The sequence below is a fragment of the Natator depressus genome, chromosome 1 (genome assembly GCF_965152275.1).
Source record: "Natator depressus isolate rNatDep1 chromosome 1, rNatDep2.hap1, whole genome shotgun sequence".
Classification (NCBI taxonomy): Eukaryota; Metazoa; Chordata; order Testudines; family Cheloniidae; genus Natator; species Natator depressus.
This window is the reverse complement of record NC_134234.1, coordinates 266,490,521-266,515,055: the sequence shown is the minus strand read 5'-3', so window position 1 is coordinate 266,515,055 and position 24,535 is coordinate 266,490,521. Positions and strand designations below refer to the sequence as shown.

The 24,535-nt window shown below is 42.8% G+C and overlaps 1 protein-coding gene across 3 annotated transcripts in view; it reads right to left on the bottom strand.

Annotated features, from left to right (window-relative positions):
- The window catches only part of TMCC3 (transmembrane and coiled-coil domain family 3), a 230,458-nt gene that overhangs the window by 92,366 nt on the left and 113,557 nt on the right, over nucleotides 1-24,535 (bottom strand). The window lies entirely within an intron of this gene.

Below are 24,535 nucleotides of genomic sequence, written 5' to 3'. Positions count from 1 at the left end.
TATGATAATTGGGCCTACAAATTTACCCTAATTGTGAATTCAACTGTGAAAAGTGAGTGAAAGTTCATAGGATTTCATAATAACCCATAACAACAAATGCTCATGGGAAAAGGTACAAAAGCGAGACATAAAGACTGAATTAGCCCAAACAAAAAGGCCTACTGATATAAATCAAGCACTGCGTTAATATCATGTTTGGTAAACAAGAAGAGTGTGGGATCAGAAATCAGTGAATCAAAATTGGTCTGTCAGAAGTTAGGCCTAACTGGTGGACAAAAGAATGAGCGGATGGGTTATTCCGCCCATCGCTCCCTTTTGGGGTCCTCAAGAAGAGACTTTGGGGGAAAAGCTAATGGACCATGAGAATGGCGGGACGACAACTAACTGAAAGAGTGGAAGCGAACGAGCCTTACCATCATGATGACATCCCCCATCATCTCCTGGGACACCAGACTTTCTTTGTCTTTATCCTGAAAGATATCTTGACCAGACCAGGCCAGAGACAGGGCCTCTGATGATATTGTCACCTTCACTGACTCCAGATAAATCCTGAACATCACTTCTGATGTGAGTCTTTGTCTGCACTGCCATCCCCCTGCCACGCTCATGTGCCCTTTTCTTTCCCTGCCTTATTTCTTCTCTTTCCTATCTCTCTCCTTTTTCCTTCTGTTTAATAAGAGTCCTGCTTAGCCAGCTAAGACTGCACATTTGGCAACAATGCTGTAAGCCTGTGACCAGACGGGCAACTAAAAGCAACACCCTAAACAACCCGATGCTGGTACAAGTTTGCCAGGTCTCAGAGGGTATGGCTACATCGCAATAAAAGACCTATGGCATTGAATCTCAGAGCCCAAGACAATTGATTTGGGCTCGTGGGACTCACGCTATGGGGGTGAAAATACAATTTGGGCTTGGGCTGGAGCCCAGGCTCTGAGACCCTCCTCCCTCGCTGGGTTTCAGAGCCGGGGCTGCAACCCAAGCATAGAATCATAGAAACGTAGGGATAGAAAGGACCTCGAGAAGTCAGCAAGTCCAGCCCCCTGTGTTGTAGCAGGACCTAGTAAACCTAAGCCATCCCTGACAGGTGTTTGTCCAACTTGTTTTCAAAGCTTCCAGTGATGACCCAGGCTCTGAGACTCGGTGCTGCGGATTTCTCTCTGCAGTGTAGACATATCCAGAGTAGCTGATAAGACCATGCAGAGAGATTGCAAATAAGAGTCAACAACAGAGCTGAAGCTGCACTTTATATCTCTACTGTTCTTTTTTCCCCCCTCTTGTGTATGTTTGTCTTGTCTTGTCTTCTAGAAAACATGATTGGACTTTAACAGAAGTAGTAACAGCAGCAGTTCCAGGCCAGCTTCACTTTTTCCCTTTTCCTCCAGAGGAAGGTTATTACTGTCAAACAAGGGGTGGGGTGGGGTGGGGTGGGGTAGGGCTGGGTGGGGGGGATTGTTTCCTTCTAAAAATTCTCTCCAGCTAAAGGGAACAAGGGGTGTTGTTAAAATGAAAACCTTACTTAATACTTTACATTTCAAATGCTTTAGCTGGTTTCCTTCTTTTTTGTATCTTTAATAAAAGGTTAAAAGGATGTTTAATGGTGTGTTTGCCATGGTACTAAGCAGGCTGAGGTCTCTGCATACCAAACCCCAAACCTCCTTTAAAACTGTTTAATGTTGGACAGTGAATGGTTTGTGTTAACATCTTTAGCCCATATATGCCATCTAAATTAATACAAACAGAGTTTGAATTGATTCTTAGTAATTATAGTCATTGGATCAGATTCTCAGGTGGTATAAAACTGGCCTATTGACTTCAGTGGAGTTTCACCAATTGACACCAGCTAAGGATCTGCCCCAGAATCTTCAATTACTATTGATAAGTTTCTGTTTAATAAGTCTTGGTAATACATGAAGTTTGAACACCCACTAACTCCTCTAGCATTTTTGCTCTTTTGAGCAAACTAGTAACAATTCATGCCTCATAGCCAATGACAATTTGTACAATCATTAAACATTGACCATTGACTCTTCTATATCTATAATAACGTTGCCTGTGCAAGAAGAGATAAATTTAATATATTTCAAGGGCCAAATTCTGTTCCACTAAACCCACTGAAAGCAATTGATTGTTCACACACAATTAACTGAGAGCAGAGTTGGAACCAATTGGAACCAATTACTCAACACTGGTTTTAGTCTCTGAAATCAGCAGGGTTTAAATTTTAGGTGGATCTGATATAGTATGCTTCATACATTGCAGGATGCTGTCCAAATCACCCTGATTAAACTAACACCATACAGGTAGAATTAAAAGTTTTTGTGAACATATTTATCCCAGTCACCTTAAAATGATGGCACATATGGGATCTACCAAACTGTAAACAAGAAAATTCCATAAGCTTGGCAAGTGTCCTAGCTCCTACTGACTGAAGCAAACCAAATAGCCTTCTGGTTCAGATCACAATTAACAGAAACTTAAAGAGATAAACAATTGACTAGATAAACTGGGCCAACAGCTATACAGATCCATATATGTAAGTTCAAGGACTTCTACAACCAGCACAAGATTTAAGAGGAAGCCAGTGCACGGTTTTTAGAATACAGGCAATGTGCGCGGCCTGCCATGCGCCAATAAGTACGCGAGTTGCTGTGTTTTTAATTAACTACATCCTAGTTGTAATACCAGCACAGATTTCTAAAAGATAAGGAACAGCAGCAATCTAGCCTTGAAAAAAAAACAAAGGTGTTTGTCCGTAACTCTTTAAACTTACCGTGCTGAGCAATGGTCTCAGCCTGAAGATGATCTGTAGACATCAAAATTCGGCTCCAGTAGTAGACCAAAGATGCATGTCCATTAATAAAACTGAAGACACGAAAGCCTCCAGATATTTTATAGTTGAGGCTCACGTCGGTAATACTTTGTCTAACAGAATCATCAAGATGGGAGCATTCGCTCAGCCACCACTTGGAGCTAATAACTAGAGCTCCCATTCTGTTCAGATTCAGTTTAAAAGAATGTTAGGGCAAACCAGGGCAGACATATGAGAAATCACAACACAATAAGGGATAGGAGGAAGAACAATTGAGTGTCATCTGCATACAAATGAAAGGGCAGATTACATTTCCTTAAGACTGATCATTTGGAAGAACATAGATACTTAAAAGAAGAAGCCTCAAAACAGATCCTAGAGGAACATGACAGGGAAAGGAAGCAGACGCTGAACACAACTAACTTAATGAGATTATTACTGAGCAGTATGCAGTTGATTTTGGAGGAATTAATAGCTTTCAGAGATGCTCAGGCCTTTATCTTTTGTGACGTAGGAGATTTCTATGTCAAATTGCCTCAAGAATCCAGATGCTCTTCATTGTAATTTCACACTGCATCCCTCTACTGACAATGCTCCCCTGAGCTTTTCCATTTCCGAGGAGAGCACCAGGAATTAATTCAAGTGTAGATCACAAAAGTCAAGGAACGCTATTTTATAGTTCTGCATCATTTTGTACTAATTAAGGCAAGTCTTTGCCCAAACACACACATCATTGTGAATGAACAGCTGAGTCTGTGCATGCTCCATGTCTAGTTGGCAGTCGGTGTCAAGTGGAGTGCCCCAGGGGTCGGTCCTGGGGCCGGTTTTGTTCAATATCTTCATAAATGATCTGGAGGATGGTGTGGATTGCACTCTCAGCAAATTTGCAGATGATACTAAACTGGGAGGAGTGGTAGATACGCTGGAGGGGAGGGATAGGATACAGAAGGACCTAGACAAATTGGAGGATTGGGCCAAAAGAAATCTGATGAGGTTCAATAAGGATAAGTGCAGGGTCCTGCACTTAGGATGGAAGAATCCAATGCACCGCTACAGACTAGGGACCGAATGGCTAGGCAGCAGTTCTGCGGAAAAGGACCTAGGGGTGACAGTGGACGAGAAGCTGGATATGAGTCAACAGTGTGCCCTTGTTGCCAAGAAGGCCAATGGCATTTTGGGATGTATAAGTAGGGGCATAGCCAGCAGATCGAGGGATGTGATCGTTCCCCTCTATTCGACACTGGTGAGGCCTCATCTGGAGTACTGTGTCCAGTTTTGGGCCCCACACTACAAGAAGGATGTGGATAAATTGGAGAGAGTCCAGCGAAGGGCAACAAAAATGATTAGGGGTCTAGAGCACATGACTTATGAAGAGAGGCTGAGGGAGCTGGGATTGTTTAGTCTGCAGAAGAGAAGAATGAGGGGGGATTTGATAGCTGCTTTCAACTACCTGAAAGGGGGTTCCAAAGAGGATGGCTCTAGACTGTTCTCAATGGTAGCAGATGACAGAACGAGGAGTAATGGTCTCAAGTTGCAATGGGGGAGGTTTAGATTGGATATTAGGAAAAACTTTTTCACTAAGAGGGTGGTGAAACACTGGAATGCGTTACCTAGGGAGGTGGTAGAATCTCCTTCCTTAGAGGTTTTTAAGGTCAGGCTTGACAAAGCCCTGGCTGGGATGATTTAACTGGGAATTGGTCCTGCTTCGAGCAGGGGGTTGGACTAGATGACCTTCTGGGGTCCCTTCCAACCCTGATATTCTATGATTCTATGATTCTATGCTAATGAAGGCAAAGACTGAAAGTTAGTAAACTGTGCAGGTGATCGAACAGGAAGGGTAAGTTAATAGGAAATATGAGAATGAATTCAAAATGAAAAGGCTGAAAAAAAATTATTGAAAATCCTTAATGCAATCAACAAATTCACCATATATCCCTGGGATTGTATTGATCCCAATACTTATGGAGTCATATTATATTTGGAGAAAAATGAGTGAATGGCAAAATTTAAAGTCCAGAAAAAGAATAAAAGTTAAATTAAAATTAAATTAAAAGCCACTAGGAAAGTTCCCAATGAACTATCTGGGAGCTTGAGGAGACGATATCTAATTGTTAGAGCAAACAAAGAGGAGTAAGACTAGACTACAGTGAAATGTTCTTTGTGGAAAAAACAGGTCCCATCCTACACTACATTCAGTTTTATGCCACCACTGTTTGAGGGCTGACAAAGAAGTAACCACACAATAAATCTTACCAAAGGCCAAATCCTGGAACTAGCATGGAGCCCAAGTAGCTAGGTTCTTAGTTTGGGGTCAGTTTAAAGAGTATAGTGTAGCATGAAAACCATTGTTGAGGTCATATGATAATCCACTAATAGCTAAGGGCAAGATCCACAGAGATGTAGGTACCTAAGTTCAACGTTTAGGTGTCACTCAGATCCTTGAAACCTCATTCAGTTACTGCCTAACCCTGTAGGTACCTAAATTTCCATGGTTAAAGTCCCCTGGGCTCCTAAGTTTCTTTCAGTGAGCATGCACACAGCCACTTCTGGGTAGGCATAGGCACTCAGGCACGTAAGCCCAAGAGGGATCCTCAAACTGGGACTTCCTCTGCCTATCTCCTGTGCAGGGCCCAAGCCAGAAGGCATTCTCAGAGCATGTCTTATCCCACACCAAACAGGACGAGGTGGTGGTGCTGTCTGCCTTATGACATTTAGCCCAGTGGTTGGGACACTCACCTGGGATGTGGGAAACCTGGGTTTAATACCCTTTTTCCCATCAGAAGGAGGGGGGCGGATTTGAATTTGGGTCTTTCCTCTCCCAGGAAATACTCTTTCCATGGGGCTAAAAGTTATCAGAGGGGCACCACCATCACCTCCTCCTGACTTTGGCACCTATCAGGAGAGGGTTCCTGACTGAGAACACCAAGTGGAGACAGGCACCTAACGCTCCTTGCGAAGCAGGGATTAGGCCACACACCCCTCCTCACCATTTCCTACTGGCTATTTTAGGAGGCTTCTGGCTCAGTTTGCTGGGGTTTTTTGGGTACCTTGTTTTCCACATACATTGCACAGGGAGCAAGGGAGCCCAACTCAGTGCTGTGGATAAAAGCTATCGCTGCAACACTCACCATTACAATGCCTAAGTCCCTTTGTGGGTGTAGCCCTAAGGCTCTGTGTCACTGGTAGAATCATGGGACATCACAGTTGTATTTGATCCTGTAGGTCATACAGTTCTTTTAATACTTTTTGATTTCTCTCTCTGCTTATCTATGATGTAAACCATGCCAGGGCTAGTTATACTACCAACTACAATGGATTTAAAAAAAAAAAAACTGGACATTTTATTCAGAACTACCTCGGGTATTTTGAAAATGTAGATTATTTTGCAGGGACATTGTAATGTTTCTGAAAATATTCTGATAAATATGTTAATCTCAGAAAGAAGATGACACCCTGTTAGATTCTGCTGTGCCTAGAAAGATCACAGTACAAACAGTTCTGACCCTTTTCTATCTTGCAGATTTTAAATCTGTCACACCCTCTTTTTATAGAGATAAGTGCACCTACAAGCCATTGACTTAGTCCAGGGCCAATCAGTCCTTCATGGTGAGGTTTATAAAGAAAACATAAGTCCTTTTATTGCGAACATGTCTGCTATTTCTCTGAGAGTTCTCTCTCACTGAAGGCTGTCGTAGTGAAGCTAATGGCTATAAAGCTTACACTTTTCCCAGCTGAGCTCTCTGGTTGTCTTTGTCCTCCATTACAAATCTAGGAGAAGGGTGTGGTGGGGTAATACAATGAGGAAAAAATTCAGTCAGGCTTTGGATAAGCCCACAATGCTAGGATTGCTAAATGAGGGGTTTGCAATGACCTTCTGTTGCAGATGGACTCCAGTATTCCATGAATATTAAATCTTGCTCTTTCCGCAGCCTTTGATTCTGCGGCGCATGGTGTTCTCTTGAAGCACCAGGAGCATACTGTGGGCCTTTCAAGCACCATACTATGTGTCACTTTCAATCCTGTTTCCCTCAGGGGTGTTAGTTTGCCCCTATAAATATGCACTGATTACATTTCTGTGAATAGAGTCTCCCAAGCCACAATCAGGACTACTGTCATGCACATGTTTATGCAGAAGATACCATATTAATTTCTCTCTTCCTACAGATTTTTCCACACTAATCTCAGTTCTGTCAGCCTGCCTGAAGGAGTGAAGAAACTGGATGGAGGGCTCAGGTGGCTGCATTTGAAAGTAATCTCAAGTAAGAGATGTTGCTAGTGTGGACTCTTCTTTCGTTGAAGGCTCAATGGTGGAAATTGCTTGTCATCACAAATGGTGTGCCTGGACTCCACTGTACCATTTAAAAGCTGTAACAGCATCAGCAATTTGGAATATTTTTGAACAGCAAGCAGTTTTCAAGGGAATTAAAAAACATATGAACAGAGGGAGCTAAGCCAATTACTAAGCACTCTACAGTAAATTCCAGTAATTTTTAAACATAAATTACAAGATACATATGTATATTGGCATGTACTGAACAAACTGCCTCTGCTAGCATGCTGTAATGCAACGTGGTAGAACATGCTGCTTTAAACTCATTCTTGGGCAAGAATCCATTGTAAACTAGTTGGTTCACCTTAACTGGGATAACCCAAGAGAACATGTTAATAAATAGAGATGGGGTGGATTAATAGGGGAGTGTACCATGTCCATGTTCTAGGCTCATTTATCAGCTGTAGCAAAATTGGAGTTTGTTGCACCAGGATAAGGATAAAGATACAAGGTAGCTCCTATAAATTACATTTTACTTTGTTTCACATTTGGTTCAATATCCCCCCTCTGTGGTTCTGTTTACACAGGACTTTGGAAAGCACCCTAGATTTGAAATTTCTTTAAAGGGCATAAATTTCACAACCACAGCTGTAAGTGTTTTTTAATGGAGTGCGGGGGAAATAAAATTAAAATCTACTTGTGAGCTGGGAGGCTCTCCGTTAGAAGAAAGTTATTTTCAATATAGGCCTTGTCTATGTGAAAAAGGCAGTGCCAGTTTAACTAAATCAATCTTAAACTGAGCTAGTTAAAATCTGTGCAAAACCCTAATATGGATGCATTTAAACTGCTTTAGCTTTATTTGGTAATTTACTAATGCAAGCTAAACTGGGTTAAGTGCATCTAGAGGAGTGTTCACACTGGTTTAACTAGATCTATTTAAAATCAATTTAAATGAACTTGTGCAGCTTCTCATATAGACAAGACCTTATAATTGCAAACTGAAAAAATTATTTTTGGAATTTCATGCTCATAAAATATTTCAATTTGCCTGCCCGGGAGATTATCTCGTCTAATCATGTACCCAGCTGAGAGATACAAGGGAACCCTCCCTACAGTTTCCTGCCAGTGCGCCCACAGAGGATTGAAGATAACTGGGGCCCCAATCCAGAGAAGTGATGGGCCCCACTAGTTCAAGATAAACCTCCTGCAACAGACTCTTTCTGCCCTCCACCACATCTTGCTAACTGCCCCCAGCCTAGCAGATCCCTTACAGTCTTCTCCTTAAGACCCATCCTGGCAGCTCTACCCAGGTCCTTGATCTAAATTCAGTCCCCAGTGGCTGGCCTCAACTTTCTCCTCTCTGGCCAGCCAGCCTCAAACATGCTTTTGAACATTTTTTCTGTGTCCTGTCCCATGTTATGGAGGACTCTTTTCATGTGGACACTCATCTTCCCCTTAGGAACTGAGCAGAGACCATTTTACGTAAGCCACTGAAGAACCATTTGTGATGGGTTGGGTCACAGAAACCCCCTTGGGACTGCCACCTGATGTGTTGAGACTATCTCTGAGCCCGTTTTCTCTGGCAGCTTGGGACTTCAGAACCCTGCCTTGTTGAGCCAGACATGCCAGTTGGCTCCAACACAGACCCAGGGTCTGAACCACATCCCCAAAAAACTGCAGACTTAACTGAAGATGGCTCAGAAAGTGTTCTTGTCTCTAGCACCCAGATACCCAGCTCCCAATGGGATCCAAAGCCCAAATAAATCCGTTTTACTCTGTATAAAGCTTATACAGGGTAAACTCATAAATTGTCCGCCCTCTATAACACTGATAGAGAGATATGCACAGCTGCTTGCTCCCCCAGGAATTACTCACTCATTCTGGGTCAGTTAATACGCAAAAAGTGATTTTATTAAGTATAAAAAGTAGGATTTAAGTGGTTCCAAGTAATAACAGACAGAACAAAGTAATCAAAATAAAACCAATCAAAATAAAACAAAGCCATGCAAGTCTAAGCCTAATACACTAGGAAACTAAATCCAGGTAAATCTCACCCTAAGAGATGTTCCAATAAGCTTCTTTCACAGACTAGACTCCTTCCTAGTCTGGGTCCAGCAATCACTCATACCCCCATAGTTACTGTCCTTTGTTCCAGTTTCATTCAGGCATCTCTTTGGGGTGGAGAGGCTATCTTTTGAGCCAGCTAAAGACAAAATGGAGGGGTTTCCAGGGCCTTTTATATTCTCTCTTGTGGGTGGAAACCCCTTTGTTCTCCTGTGCAAAATCACAGCAACAAGATGGAGTCTGTAGCCACCTGGGCAAGTCACGTCTACCAATGATTCAGCTTTTTTCAGGCTGATGCCATTGTTTACATGTTAGTTTGAATGTTCCCAGGAAAGCTCAGATGTGGACTGGTGTCTCCCGAAGTCCATTGCTAGTTAAGTACTCCCAATTACTTGAATAACCCCCTGACACTATGTTGACCAAATCTGCTTTATGTGCTTCCTATAGCAAATACTTTAAATACAAGCATAGAGCAAATGCTCATAACTTCAGATATAAAAATGATACATGCATACAAACAGGAAGAATATATTCAGTAGATCATAACCTTTGCAAAGACATGTTATATGGCACATGTAGCATAAAACATATTCCAGTTATGTCATATTTACACTCATAAGCATATTTCTATAAAGCATTATGGGGTGCAATGTCATACCATTAAATAGTCATTTTTTTCTGGACACTGTTGTCCCAAACTTGCTTTGAACCAGTAACCAAGAGCTTCCCTCTCCCCATATCAGTCCCTTGAATTGTACCATCTCACATCTTTCGTAGTCTAGTAGGGACAAAATTTGTATTCAACCACATGCACCTGTATCAGCATCTATATAGACATGGCTAATACACTGATCACAGTATCTAAGGGCATGTCTTCACTAGCAACGTTAAAGTGCTGGCTGCGGCAGTGCTTTAATGTGGCTTGTGTAGTCACGGCAAAGCGTCGAAAAAAACCACCTCCACGAGGGGAGTAGCTACCAGCAGTCAGAGCGCGGCTCCCCGCGCTGTTGCACTGTCTACACTGGCACATTAGAGTTTGTGTAACAAGAAACCACCATTGTGCCTCCTTAACACCAGTATGCTCCTACAGTTTACAAGGAAACAAAACAACTGGATTCACTTAAGACGTGCTGACTAAAAATCAGTCAAAGCCACTGACAATGTATAGTGACATTGTAACTACTGCTCTCAATATCTTTTGGTGTAAGTCCCAGAGCTAGGGGGCCAAAAGTGGAAGTCCAAAATTAGGCTCCTAAATCTATATTTAGATACCTAAATAGGTGGCCTGATTTCCAACATGCTGAGCGCTCAATAGCTCCCATTTACTTCAATGAATACAGACTTCCCGAGCTGGGGACTATTTTAAAAGAAATCACAGACCGTTGCAACCAAATATGTCCATAGTTTTCCCCTCTCTTACAAAGGAGAGTTTTTTTTAAAAAATGGTCCTATCCCTAAGCTACTGGCCAAAACTCAGGGGTTCCTAATATCCGTGGACTGGTGCCTGAGGTAACATCTGCAATTTCCAAAAAAGTTTTCCACAGACCCTAAGGAGTTTGCATTGGAAGTGAAACAAGTAGAGGTCCACACCTATAGTGACAGAATACGTGGAAAGAGAGGGGGCAGGTAAAGATTCTACACAAACCCGCTGCAAAATTATAGACATGGCGTTACATTAATACTATGGTGATTAGTACTTTATAAATACAGATTAGAGATCAAAGGGAAGAAAGAAAGGACCCCTTGCAAGCTTAAATGAAAATAATCCTACCCTCCCTAAATATTTTAGGTGGGCCCATAGCTTGCTCCAAAGTCCTGGTTATACACCCCACCCCTGCTTTGGGAAAGTTTAGACCCTCTCTAGTCTCAAAAGACGACTGTAGAAGAGTTTGGGAATATCAGAAACACAGCCTGGGTATATCTAGTGGGACTCCCTCCTTTTCAGTGCCATGAAACTTACTCTACATTCATGCTTAAGATTTCGCTTTACTATTTAGCTGCCAATATTGATATAGGTTGATTATATTTATTAAACAATGTGCCTATCACATATGTTCTACACAAGCAGAACTCAATTTTCAGTGGGATGGCCCTGCTGTTCCATGACAGAGGTTAGCAGAGGATAGTTCTGCTTTTCTGGGAAGCAGTTAACTCTAAAGGATTTCCTCCCTTTGTGTACATGTTCTTGAGTTGCTGGGTGTTTATTTTGCTTTCCTCACCCACCTCCCCCTTTTCTCTTTGTGATACTTTGCCACTTCTAAGTCCTGATGACTCACTGCATTACAGAATGTCAGGGATGCCTTATCATCAGTGATTTGCAGTTACTGAAACCCAGGTTCAGACTTCAGACACTGAGGACAAAGTATGCTTAATGCAGGACCCTGATGTGGAACTTCATGTCAAAGGGGCTCAGACTCAACCCTGGACAGGCTATATTCAGATCAGGCTCAAGACCCCTAAAGCCTTCCTTCCAGTAATATCTGCATTAACGTCCAACAGGGATGGCAAGAGTAGGAAGACAAAAGAAAGAATCCTTCCTGCTGCAATCAAGGCAAGCTATAGATGAGATCACAGGAGGATATATTGAATGTGAAATGGATTTATATGTACAGCACTTGGATACACCAGTGATAGGTGCCTTAGATTTAAATTTAGGAAGGGGACCTGCAGCAATGATTCGAAGACTGAGCTTTTTCCCCTTTGCTATGCGGATGTGGGAAGACGCTAGGAAGAGCACTGATTCTCCCACTATACCTACAGAAGTGATGTTTGTAAGAAGGAGCGCAGAGGGCACACACAACAGCTGTGCCATGGTAACAGACCCAGAGGATTACACCATCATTCCTCCCGCACAGTCTCTCAAAGAAGACATGACATTACACACAATGAACCAGACCCTCAGCCCCGATACATCCCTTTTATGCCATGGAGCAGTGCAAAGGTAGCAACAAGGCTCATCCTAAATTTGGGGTGAGAGGGGATACCGTGTGGAGTGCCAAAGTGACTTTAAACCCCTCTCAGGCCCAGCACTGAGTACAGCTCACCTGGACTGCGGGATGGACTAATATGAACATTTATAGAACAGACTCTGTGTGATAGCTCACTCTTATGTATTGATAAAAGGCCTGACGAACACACATAAATATCTGTTAGATGCCAGAAGAAATCTTGCTACCAGGAAGTTAAAAATACATGCTCCCTAACATATGCTTGCCCTCGCCCATCTTGTAAAACTCAGATAAACTGGAATGTAGGTATAGAACACACATCTATATGGCCTAGGATAATAGTTATCTACAGTTTAAAGTCTCTTGTGAATTTTTAAAATGTCTCAGAGAGAGAGGTCGGGGGGGGGGGGGGGAGAGACGGAGAGAGAGAAAAGCCCAGTCACATAGTATATATTTCAAGAAATTAAAAGACACACACACACTAACACTTCTTTCTTGGGTCTGCTGCTCACTTCTATCTCAGTGCTTACTCAAGATCAGCAAGAAAGCAGTTCTTCCGATCCTCTTCCCCATTATGATCCCTGAATAACAAGATAATTAACTGGGTTCAGAAGAGCCAAGGTACATTGCCCTCCCATCCCTCTATGCTTGGGTCTTTCTGCACTGATAGTAGACACCCACTGCATTTCTGTTGTTCAGGAAGTCTTTTAGCCCATACCTTCCAGAGGCTGTGTAAAATCCAGACTTCCAATCCCGTGTATTAGGCCTTCATTTTACATATTTCTCAAAGTTACAGGTCTGTAATGTTGTTCCTTTGCAAGGTTCATTTATCAAAGACCGTAGGGAAAAATGTGCATCTTATATTGCATTTGAAATAGTATGTGATTAAGTAAAGACAATATCATAGTACCTTTGCACAGCGGTTGTACTACCTTCCTGACATTTGAATGTTGAATGGTGCAACTGTAACATTCTTGTAACATAGTTTTTTTTATGTGGAGTTTCCTAGAATATTTTTTTTAAAAAGAAAGATGATGGAAAATGAAGATACATAAAAGAGGCAGCACTTCACATGCCAGGACTTCAGAGCTGTGATGGCTTAAATTTAGGGTGACCATATTTCCCAAAGGGAAAACAGGACACTGTGCAGGGCTGGCCCAACCCCCCTTCTCCCCTCCCCACCCGGCCTGAGCCGCTTCCCTGAGTCCCTTTCTCACCGGGGCTGATGCTGGCATCACTGCTCACTCAAGACCTGCCTGCCTCCAGCCTGAGCCATGCCACCCTCTCTGCGTGGGGCTGGCGTCACCGCTCACCCCTGGCATGTTCCTCTACACCCCACTTTTTTGACAAAAGTGGACATTTGTCCCGTTTGCTCTTGCCAACTTGATCAGTTGGGAAGAGCAAACGGGACAAATGCCCACTTTTGCCAAAAGTCAGGACAGACAGGACGGGGCTTAAAAAAAGGGACCGTCCCAGCCAAAATGGGACATATGGTACCCTACTTAAATTGGTTAGAGCATGTATAAATTCTATCATCTGTAACTACTTGGCTGGAAACCACCAAAACATTCTCCCCACAAACTGTAGGACGTTTACAGCAGAGAGTCCCTCTCTAGTACTCTCTCTGGAGGATGACAGAAGGAAGCCTCTCTCCAGGGAATCTTACCAGCTACTCTCAGCAGAACAGAGCATCAGAGCAGAACTCCCTCTCTTGAAATTTACAAATGTTTATCCCTCCTTAATCCCCAAGCCTAAAGACCAAGTAGTTAGATGTGTTATTGTGACACTGCACCCCATACTCATCATAGTAATATTATTATAATATGGTTATGGCATAATTATGATGCATTTTGTACAAGATAAGTCATGGGAGGTGTCATTGGAAAAGTTATGATTTGCTAAATAGGATTATCCTATTTATATGCATGTATAATTTTTGTATCTGAAATTATAAATACTGCCTGTGTATCCGCACTTCAAATGTAGTTACACCTGCGTAATGCCCACTAGACAAGAAGCTTGCAGTCTAGCTAGCTGGTTGGGAAGGGCCTATTCAGGACAATGAGCCATTAGGGAAAACAATAGGCCTTAGGAGAAGCTTATCTCCCATCTGGTGAGTCTTCCTGAGAAGGCTACAGACAGCCTGTGAGTAATGGCTGCTATGACTCTACAAGAATATGTGACCAGGCCACATGATTCTGGACTCCATCTTGGGATGTCAGTATTTTTCCACGAACCGGTCTGGGAACCAAGTTTTGAAACAACAGGTTCCCGCCATATGCTAAAGCTATATAAGGCAGGGAGTGGCATCATCTATGGTTCTTCACTCCTCACACAAGAAGACTTCTGGAAACACCTGAGAAACAAAGACTGAACTGGGGAAAGTGCTGGACCTAGGCTAAAGGGATGTCTAGCACATGTATAAAACACCCGGAGATTCCAAGCTGCAAAGCAAGTGTAGCTTGTGCCTTAAGAATCTACAGGTCTGCCTGTACCATCAGTTAGGGTGAGAATCTGCTATTCATATCTAAGGCTGCTAATTTAGACCCCATCATTTTATATGCATAGTTGGGATTATATTTTCCAACATGCATTACTTTGCATTTATTAACATTGAATTTCATCTGCCATTTTGTTGCCCCGTCACCCAGTTTTGTGAGGTCCCTTTGTAACTCTTCTGCTTTGGACTTAACTATCTTAAGTAATTACAGGAGGTGGTCAGCACCTTGAAGGCCTGGGTCCTTCACAGAGCAGGAAGTATTGGGAGAAGAAAGGGGAGGTAACACCAAGGTTCCTCATGTGGAAAACATGTTCACCAGCTTGCTAATCACACAAGTCTAGTCATGTACAAGTGAATCACACAAAAATAAACACCAGTCTGTGCCACGCTGAATTTGTCATCATGGCCTCAGACTCTGTCAAGTCAGGCAGATGATGATATTTCCTTTAAAAGCATTTCAGGAACAATATCAGAAAGTTAGGAATTTTGGGTTTCGGCTGTCGGGATGACTAATGCAAATAACCAAAATGGCAAAGCAGGTCACAGAATCCTCAGAGCGGCCACTCTCCACTTCACAGCAAGGCTGGCCTCACTTACAATTGGATTTCACACATTTATTTAGTTTCTGCAGTTACTTAGTAATATCAAATGGCACTCTGTATATTTAACACAGAGTTTGTTTCTTCCTTGACAAATTCAATTTAGTCAGTGAATTCATGTGTCATATAGGTGGTCTCAGTTATTAGGCTGATAGGGTGACTGAAGAGAGTCAACTAGATTGCCAATTAAAGTGGGAGGACAATTACAAGAAACTTGAATGAACAATTTCCTCTCAGTTATCAGGATTTGTAACTTTACAACAGTGACTAAGACACTGCAAAAGCTCTTTATTGCAAACTACCATCAGCCAGCAGGGCACTTGGAATCCATAAATTGGACACGCCCAGGAAATAATATTTTGGTCAGATGACTACACTGGGGGCAACTGGAGATATCATTAAATAAATTATTCCCTATTTTTGTGGAATTAATACAAATGCCATTGTAAATAAAACACAGTAAATAGAACTCTGTATGTTTAGTCTACTCAACCTGCATTGATCCATTAAGCAGCTACTGTTATTTATATTCAGTAATGCCTTGAGATCACACTTGAGATCAGGACCCCATTGTGCCAGATATGATACAGGTAACATGAAAGACAGTCTGCCTCTCAAAAAGGTTACAATCTAAACACAAGATAGACACAGGATGGGAGGGAAGGGATATAACATACAAGCAGAATGAACAATGAGATGATGTGCAAGTACTGTTACTGCCTAACTTTAAGCATGTAATTAAGTCCATCCCTATTCTGCAAAGCACTCACTATTTGTTTAAGCACATGCTTAAAGTTAAGCATATACATTCTGATGAGGCAGCATAAAATCATGAATAATCAGATATTTGGTGAACCACTGCTATGAAGTGATTGATTATGCAGCTCTTTTCAAAGGTGAAAGATTCAGTATAATAGGAAAAGCATCAATGTAATTTGTACCCAGACAGGATAAGTAACATATGCTTCAACGTTCAAATAAAGATAGAAGATTTTTGCTTTAAATGATCTGATTAAAAATTGCTCACATTATAAAATCCTTTAGCAACCATCACTTGCTAAGAGCATATCTATCACTTTCTGTAGAGTTGACTCTTGTTCTACCCAAAGATGGAAGTGAGTGGCTGATTATCTCAAACTGTTCATTATGTACTGGCTTAAAATTAAGCCGACGATTATCTCATGGAGGTCACGGAAGTCACAGAATCCGTGTCTTCCATTAACCTCTGTGACATTTTTGCCCCGCAGCTCCCAGCCCCCGCCCTGTTGGGGAGACCCCGCGCCAGCCGCAGCAGGCAGTTGCAAACTCCCTGCAGCTGACCAGCCGCGGGCAGCAGGAACTCCCCACGCAGCTGCCCAGCTGCAGTGGGCGGACCCCGTGCAGCTGCTCAGTAGCGGCGGGGCACCGCCCGTAGCTGCCCAGTCTCAGCGGGCACTCCCCACAGCTGTCAAGCCGGGGTGGGCCGTAGGGGACCTCTGCAGCTGCCCAGCCCCCACCAGCGGCTGGGGGACCTTCAGCTACCAGCTCCCTGGGGGTATGGGGATGCACTGCAGTGGTGGGGGACCCAGGAGCCCCAGGAGAAGTGGGTGCTGAACCCACGTACCCCTTTTGTCAGGGATATTTTTAGTGAAAGTCAGGGACAGGTCATGGGCTTCCGTGAATTCGTTTATTGCCTGTGACCTGTCCATGACTTTTACTAAAACTATCCCTGACAAAAACTTAGCCTCACTTATAATTCATGAAGAAAATTGTGACAAAAATCGAAGGAACCATTAGGGCTGGAGTAGTAACTCTAGAACCAAAGAGATAAATAGAATATATGCTGAGTGTACAGAAACCTATTTCCTTTGCCTTGAATGAAGTACAACAAAAAAGAAGAGTCATATTGCTGCTGTTATTGAGACTGGTAAGAAATTTCCGGAAACACTACAGAAACAAATACTTAAGGGCAAGGTTAAATGGTACATAATTTTTCAGTCATTAAGAATCAGAAGTATTACACTTATGAACCACCCCCTTATTGAAAATACTGTCCGTAATAACAAATAGCAACAGCGAATAGTAAGTTACCTATACTTTTAATACTTTACATCATAGTGTCAATGTGTTTTGATTATTATTCCATGAACTCTTTTTTAGAAAATAACTCACTGGAAAAGCAATCTTTTCCTCTTGAGAGAGCTTCTATAAGATACTATATCATAAGGCCATAAATATCTCCTAACAAGATACAGTTACATCATCTCTCTTCCCAGATGGCCATACTCTCTTACCAACTTTTCTCTCTATCTCTGTCTCCTACTAGCTTCTCCATTTCCTATGTCTTGCTAGTATTTTTACTTAACTTTTAGTACCTGCTTAAGTAACCCACCAAATAATAACAAGGATGAGGAAAGGAAGAGTAATTTAGATTCTAAGCTCTTCAGAAGATGGACTGTCTGCTACTCTGTGTTTGTACAGTGCCTAGCACAATGGGGGCCCCACTCTTGATTGGTCCTTTAGGCACCACTGTAATAATTAATAATGAAGTGAACATAGCATGAACACTTTGTGCCAGATTTGGTGCAGCACCTCACAGGAAATGCAACACAGAAGGTACAGCTTAAGCAGGGGGAAGGGTATGGTGTCTGTAAGCAACCTATGTGGCTCTTAGATACTGGGCTGACCTGAGGTTCAGAAGAGCTCCCAGGACATTTTAGAGCAGCCCCAGGGGTGCTCTAACTTACAGCAACCTTGCATAGCTGCCTATAATCTATTCTGCAGTCCAGAATACCTGGAGAGCAAACGATACCAGCCACTCCCCCTCTTACCTCTGACATGCCCCTGGACCTATTACTACGAACTGTATTTCTGGCCCCTGCATCGTGGGGCCTGCTGCATAGACCCTACATTGCAGAAATTTCACAGGGTGCCATTCCACACAGGAGCAGTGAGAAAGGGCTGTAGCAAAGGCTGGAGTCTGGCCCTTTGCTTCTGGTATTAATAAGAGTAATCTTTACCTAATGTACATAACATTCTTTATCCTTCCAGTATGTTGAGTGAATCTTTGTTTGCAATAAACTATTGTTACTGCACCTGCACTTATTATTTTATTTTAAGAAATTAAAACTAATTAAAAAACACACTTCCTTGATACCAGTGTAAGTGGAGGAATAGTCCCGCTATTGTGGGGAACTTTCCTGGCTTCTGCACTACTCCGGTGAAGTGGGCTAGCAAAAGGATCTGAGTCCTTGCTCCCACTTCCTTTACCCAGTGGCCTCCTGCCCTTGAGGACTCCCCTTCCACTTTCCTGTCTGGCAGAGTCCTCGTAACCCCAACAAGGCTGGGCCCAGGATTCCTGGGGGGGCTCGACCCCCAACCCTGCTGTGGTCACCTAGGACAGGGGCTAGGGTGTCCCCACTCCGGGGTACTCTCTCTGCACTCGGCACTTCTCTGACCCACTGCCCATTACGTACAAGTTAAAGTAAATTCAAGTTATTTAATCAACAATTAATTTTAAAAAGAATAAGGAAAAATGGGAAAGGTTAAAGGAAGCACATCAACCCGCTCTGTGGCAGGGAACATCACAAACAGCGTCTCTGGAATGTCCGGGCAGTTCACAGTCTGTTCCTTGTAAGTCCCAGGCATCCTTCTCAGGCCCCGGCTGTGCTGCAGGGATGCTGTAGGTTGGACACTTGCTCTGGTGGTGGCCACACGCTCTCAGGCTCTAAGTGGTAGGACCCTTCTTCCTAGTGTGGTCCCCGCCCTGTCGGGGTTACGATCCAAGCCTGGCCTGCAAAGCCTCTTGGCTGAGGCGTCTCCCTGTGCTGGGCCTGCTGCCCAGGGTCCCCCTCGGTCTCCCCAGCTGCTCACCGCACCCAGCTCCGGACTGCTCCAGCCCCAGCTCCACCACTCTGTCTCTGCACTGCTGCTGCTCTGCCTCCAGCTCCCTGGGCTGCTTCTTTGGCCCCTCTGGCTCTGGTTGCTGCAGCTCTGCTCCCAGGACAGGTCTGCTCTACAGGCTGCTTGTGTGACTCTGCTCCCAGGGCTGCTTTTCTGGCCCCTCTGGCTCTGGTTGCTGCAGCTTTCTTCCCAGGGCAAGTCTGCTCTCTCTGGGCTGTGCCTCTGGCTTTGGGGCTGCAGCTCTGTTCCCAGGACAGGGTCTGCTCTCTCTGGATCTGGCACAGCTCTGCTCGGGCCCCTGCTTTCTCCTTAGCTCGGCCCCACTCTGTCTGACCTAGGCAATTCCAGCTCACACGGAGGAACCTCCCTGGCCTCCTGACTCCCTGATTAGCCTGCCCGCCGTGTCATTCAGGCTGACCTGGAGCACTGGCCTCTCCCCATTGTTCCTGGGGGCTGTCAATCTCAGGGTCCTGATTCCCATTGACCCTTCCCCCTTTTTAGTACTGGGAGCTAGCAACTAAAACACCCCCACTGAATGTTAGCAAGGGGGCAACAGTCCCCTTACACCAGCATTAGAAAGCTTGTGTCAACGTCAAGGGGAAAATCCTATAGGTCCATATGCTAAAGTGATCGATGCTCATGCATATAATTTCCAAAAGTTTCTAATAATCTGCCACCATAAACAACACTACAGCCTTGGAGAGCTTGGCACTTGGATTTCTGAATCAGAAAAGCATCAGGGACGACATGCCCTGGTCTTCAAAAACAAATAAACCAAGTCATTACGTTAAAATGGTAAAGAAAGACTAACTTGAAGGTTTACTCAATCCTAAATGCCATAACCTACACAAGAGATGAATACCATATATACACACACAAGCTGCTGCTTCTGTACTACTGCTACCCATGGGTATTTTCCTCCTTCTATGCAAATGAGAATTCAGGAAAACATTTTGCCTTGTAGACTGTCTACTCTGGTAAATTCAATTGTCATCCCATAACTACTTGAAAGCATAATGCCACTGATCCTGTTTCTCCTCACTGCAAACATTAAGTGAAGTATAACAAACTTAGGCATCTTAGAGTCCTATTACTGCAACTGCTCATTTCAAAGAAATCAGATCAAAAACTCACTGATGGGAAGGGAGAAAAGAGGAAATTCTGCTTAGCCGAAGGAAAAATAAGTTAGATTTACCTTACTTTAGCAGAGATGAGTGACTATTGTATCATGTAGCTAGAACAGGTGGTTGTCTAGGACAGCAAAATAATTAGTGGCCATTTGATATTCAAGGGATAGTAGGCAGTGAGCATCCATTTTCAGGTGTGCCCAAGCAGCAAAAATCCTAGAAGTGGTGCTGGCTCTGACCTCTGCTAAAATTCATGCTCTTCTGGTTTTGGTATCTTCAAACTACAGTTTATAATAGGATGTGCCCTCTGAGATGTGGCTGCTGTTTTCTTAGCATACTAAAGCATGTTTCCCTATGTAGAAGGGAAGCCAGTATGTCAAAGCCTTTGACTGTAAGATCCTTGGGGCAGGGACTGTCAGTTTGTTCAGCGGTTGCACAGAGCCTACCCAATGCATTCCTGTTCCATGGTTAGGGCTCCTAGATACCACAATATTATAAATTAATAATAATAATTTGAATTCCCGTTTAAATGCTTAAGTAAAAGCACCATAGTTTTCAGATGTGCTTATCCTCATTACACCCTAGAAGCCAATGGGAGTTATGGGTGTTCAGCACCTCTTAAAATCACATTATTTTTCACTTAGGTTCCTAAATACGGATTTAGGTGCCCAACTTTAGATAACCCTGTTTCAACACAGGCCAACATTTTCCAAGTATGGATCTGATTCAGCTCTAACTTATCCTGGTTTTACAATAGTGTAACATCATTTCCTTTGATGGATGGCTAGGTGCAACCACGGGGTGGGGGGAGGGTGTCCTCTCCAACTTTTTGCTGTTCTGAAGTCTGCACATTCAATGCAGCTGCAGGACTCGTTCATTCGCCCACCCCTAACCAATTTTTAAAAACCAGTTTGCCTCACTCATCCTTGTACCATGTTAAATAAGATCAAAATCAGCCCCTATTTACAGAATTACTGACAAAACTAAATCACTGTGACTAATGCTTAAGCTGCAGCTGATGCTATTCATTATTCCATAGACAAAAACTGTGATATCTTTGTTTTGAAAACAAACCAGTGCGGCATATGTATCTATACAAAATGTATTCAGCCGAATCAAAAAACATTTATTTGACAGGCCTTTTATCGTGCATTAATGTTATGTGAGTAAACATTACACATCAACATAGAAATGTATGGCTTCATCATATGCAAGTGGTCTAATTTTAAAGTAAGTGACCATTCTACATCCCTGCAAATCCAGAACTTCAAAGCGAGCCTATTTTTAAAGTAAAATGTGATCATAAGTGACAAAAAAGACTTACATTAAATATATATTCTCAATTGTGAGAAACAAAGTGCTTCCATTTTATTAACTGTTAACACCGTTTTCTATCAAGAGTAATAGTAATATGAAGACATACAGATCCACCACAGTTTAGCTTTTCTTACATGATCAAAAAGGATGACCAGGGACATTAAGAAAGCAATCCACTATTGTCAGAGTTGAAAGTTGGGAGCTTTTAGACCTTTTAATTAACTTTTATTTTACAATAATTGAGACATTGTGGTGGTTTACTGTGAATAAACTCAGTCTCCACATACACCCTTCCTAATTTTACCTTATTATTGCCTACACGTTTCAGAGAGCTGGGGAAACGTATCACATATTTAGCTCCAAATATTTAATAACTGGTATTCTATTGTTTAGTAGTGCAAGTAAACTGCAATTAATCGTGATTAATTTTTTTGAGGTAATCGCATGTGTTAACTGCGATTAATCAACAGCCCTACTCTAAAGACAACTCATTTCCATTCTGGTCCTTCAAAACAAAAGCTTACACCACACAGACTACCCTGATCCCAGCAGACTTTACTGGAGCCATCAATCAATCAATCATTACTATAAGTTGCACCATATTTGTAGAAAACAAAATTTAAAAGTAAATGTATTAGATCTGTAGTTTCCAAAGCTTTGTGTCTCGACTATTCAGCTATGGCGTATCAAGCTTTTACATATACGGATTGCAAAGGGTTTTGTGGTAACACTGCACATTAGAAGATGGTGTCACGGTATGTTAGGAAGTAACCACGGATTAAATTGCCCCATGACAGAAATAATTTTTGTGAACCACAATAGTAATTATCACAGGAGAGTCATGGATAATTATTACTAGCTTATCCATTCTGAGTAATGAATTCACCTCTAGCTAAGGAAACTAAACTACCACTTTTAAACAAAGCACTAGTTTTGTATCCTAGCAAACAACCATCATGCAAATTGTGTAGTGTCTATGGTATACGCAGTAAGCAAGCACATGCCATTCTTGGTTATGGTTGTACAGAGGCAGCAGACATCCTGATAGGGAGAGGATCTCAGTATAACCAATGTCTCATGACACTGTGCCTATGTTACCTGAGGTACTGTTTGACCAGCCAACCCATAAGGAGTCTGCCTACATGTCTAATAAAGCACCAGTCACTGCAAGAAGCAATGTTCTTCTGGTCTGTATCCCTACAATCCCAGCTGAAGTCCTGATCCTGCAAACTCTTACATGTGTCATTAATTTTAAGCATGCGAGTAGTCCCATTAAACTCAATAGGAACTTAAAACACATACATAAGTGTTTTCAGGATCAGAGCTTCTTCAAATCGGTAAGGTTTGTGGAACTCTTTCAGCCTGTGTAGGTGAGAGGGCACTGATTCTTTGTCTAGTGCTGGGGAGTGGGTCAGACAAGAACAAGTAACATGCAGCATAATCATTCTATGAAAAAACTGTTTTCTTTGTATGCATTAGGGTAGAAGCCTGATTCTCTCTCACTTTGGCCAGTGGAGTTTTTGTGACAGGAAGGGCAGTTGGATAATGATGCTTAGCCCTTTAATCGTACTCTGCATCTGCAAAGCGCTCTGCAATAAGAAGTTATAACTATTCCACATACCTATCCACCTCACAGGGATGTTAAGTGTTAACAGCCTTATTTTTAAAATGTGAATACTGAGGCCCATATTTTCGGAAGCCGCCTCTAATATTGGGTGTCCCACATCATTCATCTAGAGGCAGCTTGCCCAGGGCCATGCAGTGAATTGATGGCATTTAGGGTGAGAACTCAAGGGCCTGTGATTCCCAGGCCCGTGCCTCACGGCCATACCGCTCCTCACAGAAGGAGCAAGACAAAAGGGGAGAAGCAGATCTGCTTTTTTTAATAGATGCAGAGAGCAAGAAATAAAGGGAATGCTTTTGTCAAACGTATGGCTGTGCTGGCCAACAGCCTTTTCATTTCCCGCAAGGGAGGCGGAACATTTATAGCATTAATGCTTTCCAGACAGAGAGACACAGGGAGGAGTGTGTGTACATTTCACAGTGTAATGCCTCCTGCATCGCTGATCTAGACTGAATTTGGTCAAATTTAAGTTCATTCCATACTTTATCAAAACCCTGGGTGTGGTAACTCCCCTGCCTTGCTACGTATCTGAGCTCCTAATACATCCTGCACAACACCTCTAAGGGGAAAAAGGCTTTTGAGGTCAGTGGTTCCATACAGTCATTGATCTACTAGCCAGTCCCCAGTCTGTTTCCTGCCCTGTTCCTAAAGCCATCCTGTACCCTGTCCTGGAGAAAAGTGCCCAGGGTCTGCTCCAGGCATCCTTGCTTCCCGCCCCACATCCAAGCACAGAGGAACTACATCAGTTCCATGGTGCTTGGGCCTTGGAAATGTGCTGGGGCATAACTTCATCCATGTGCATTACTGGGAGTTGGGTGTACATCCTAAAGAGATTGTCGCTCTTTAATGTGCAGATCCTAAAGAGGAACTGACCACGTAACACTTCCACTTTTAGATATAGCTAACTCAGTGTTGCCAACTCATGATTTTATTGCAAATCTCATGATATTTGGTACCTTACTTAAAGCCTTAGTTTCGGGGTGATGTGATTAGGTGAAAATTGCAGCTTTCATTTAAAATAAATAAATACATTTATAGCCTTCATGGCAGCAGAGAAAACCTTGGAAACATGACTTGAGGGTAACCTAATGGCTCACAAAGCAGATGGTGAAGAAAAAGAATCCATTTTTCAAAATCTCAGTACTTGTATGTCAATTTCATGACTCATGATTTTGGGGCACCTGGGTTGGAAGTACTGGCTGGGGGGTTTTGACACCTCTGAAAATCAGGCCCAAGGTATATCACATGCTGCACCCAAAATTTGATGCACCTAAAATTAGTAGATGCTTTTAAAATATTGGCCATAGTCACTTGCTCAAGGTCATACAGCTCCAGCAATGCTGGGAATAGAACCTAGAGTCTTGACTGCCAGTTGTCTGCTCTAACCAGCAGACA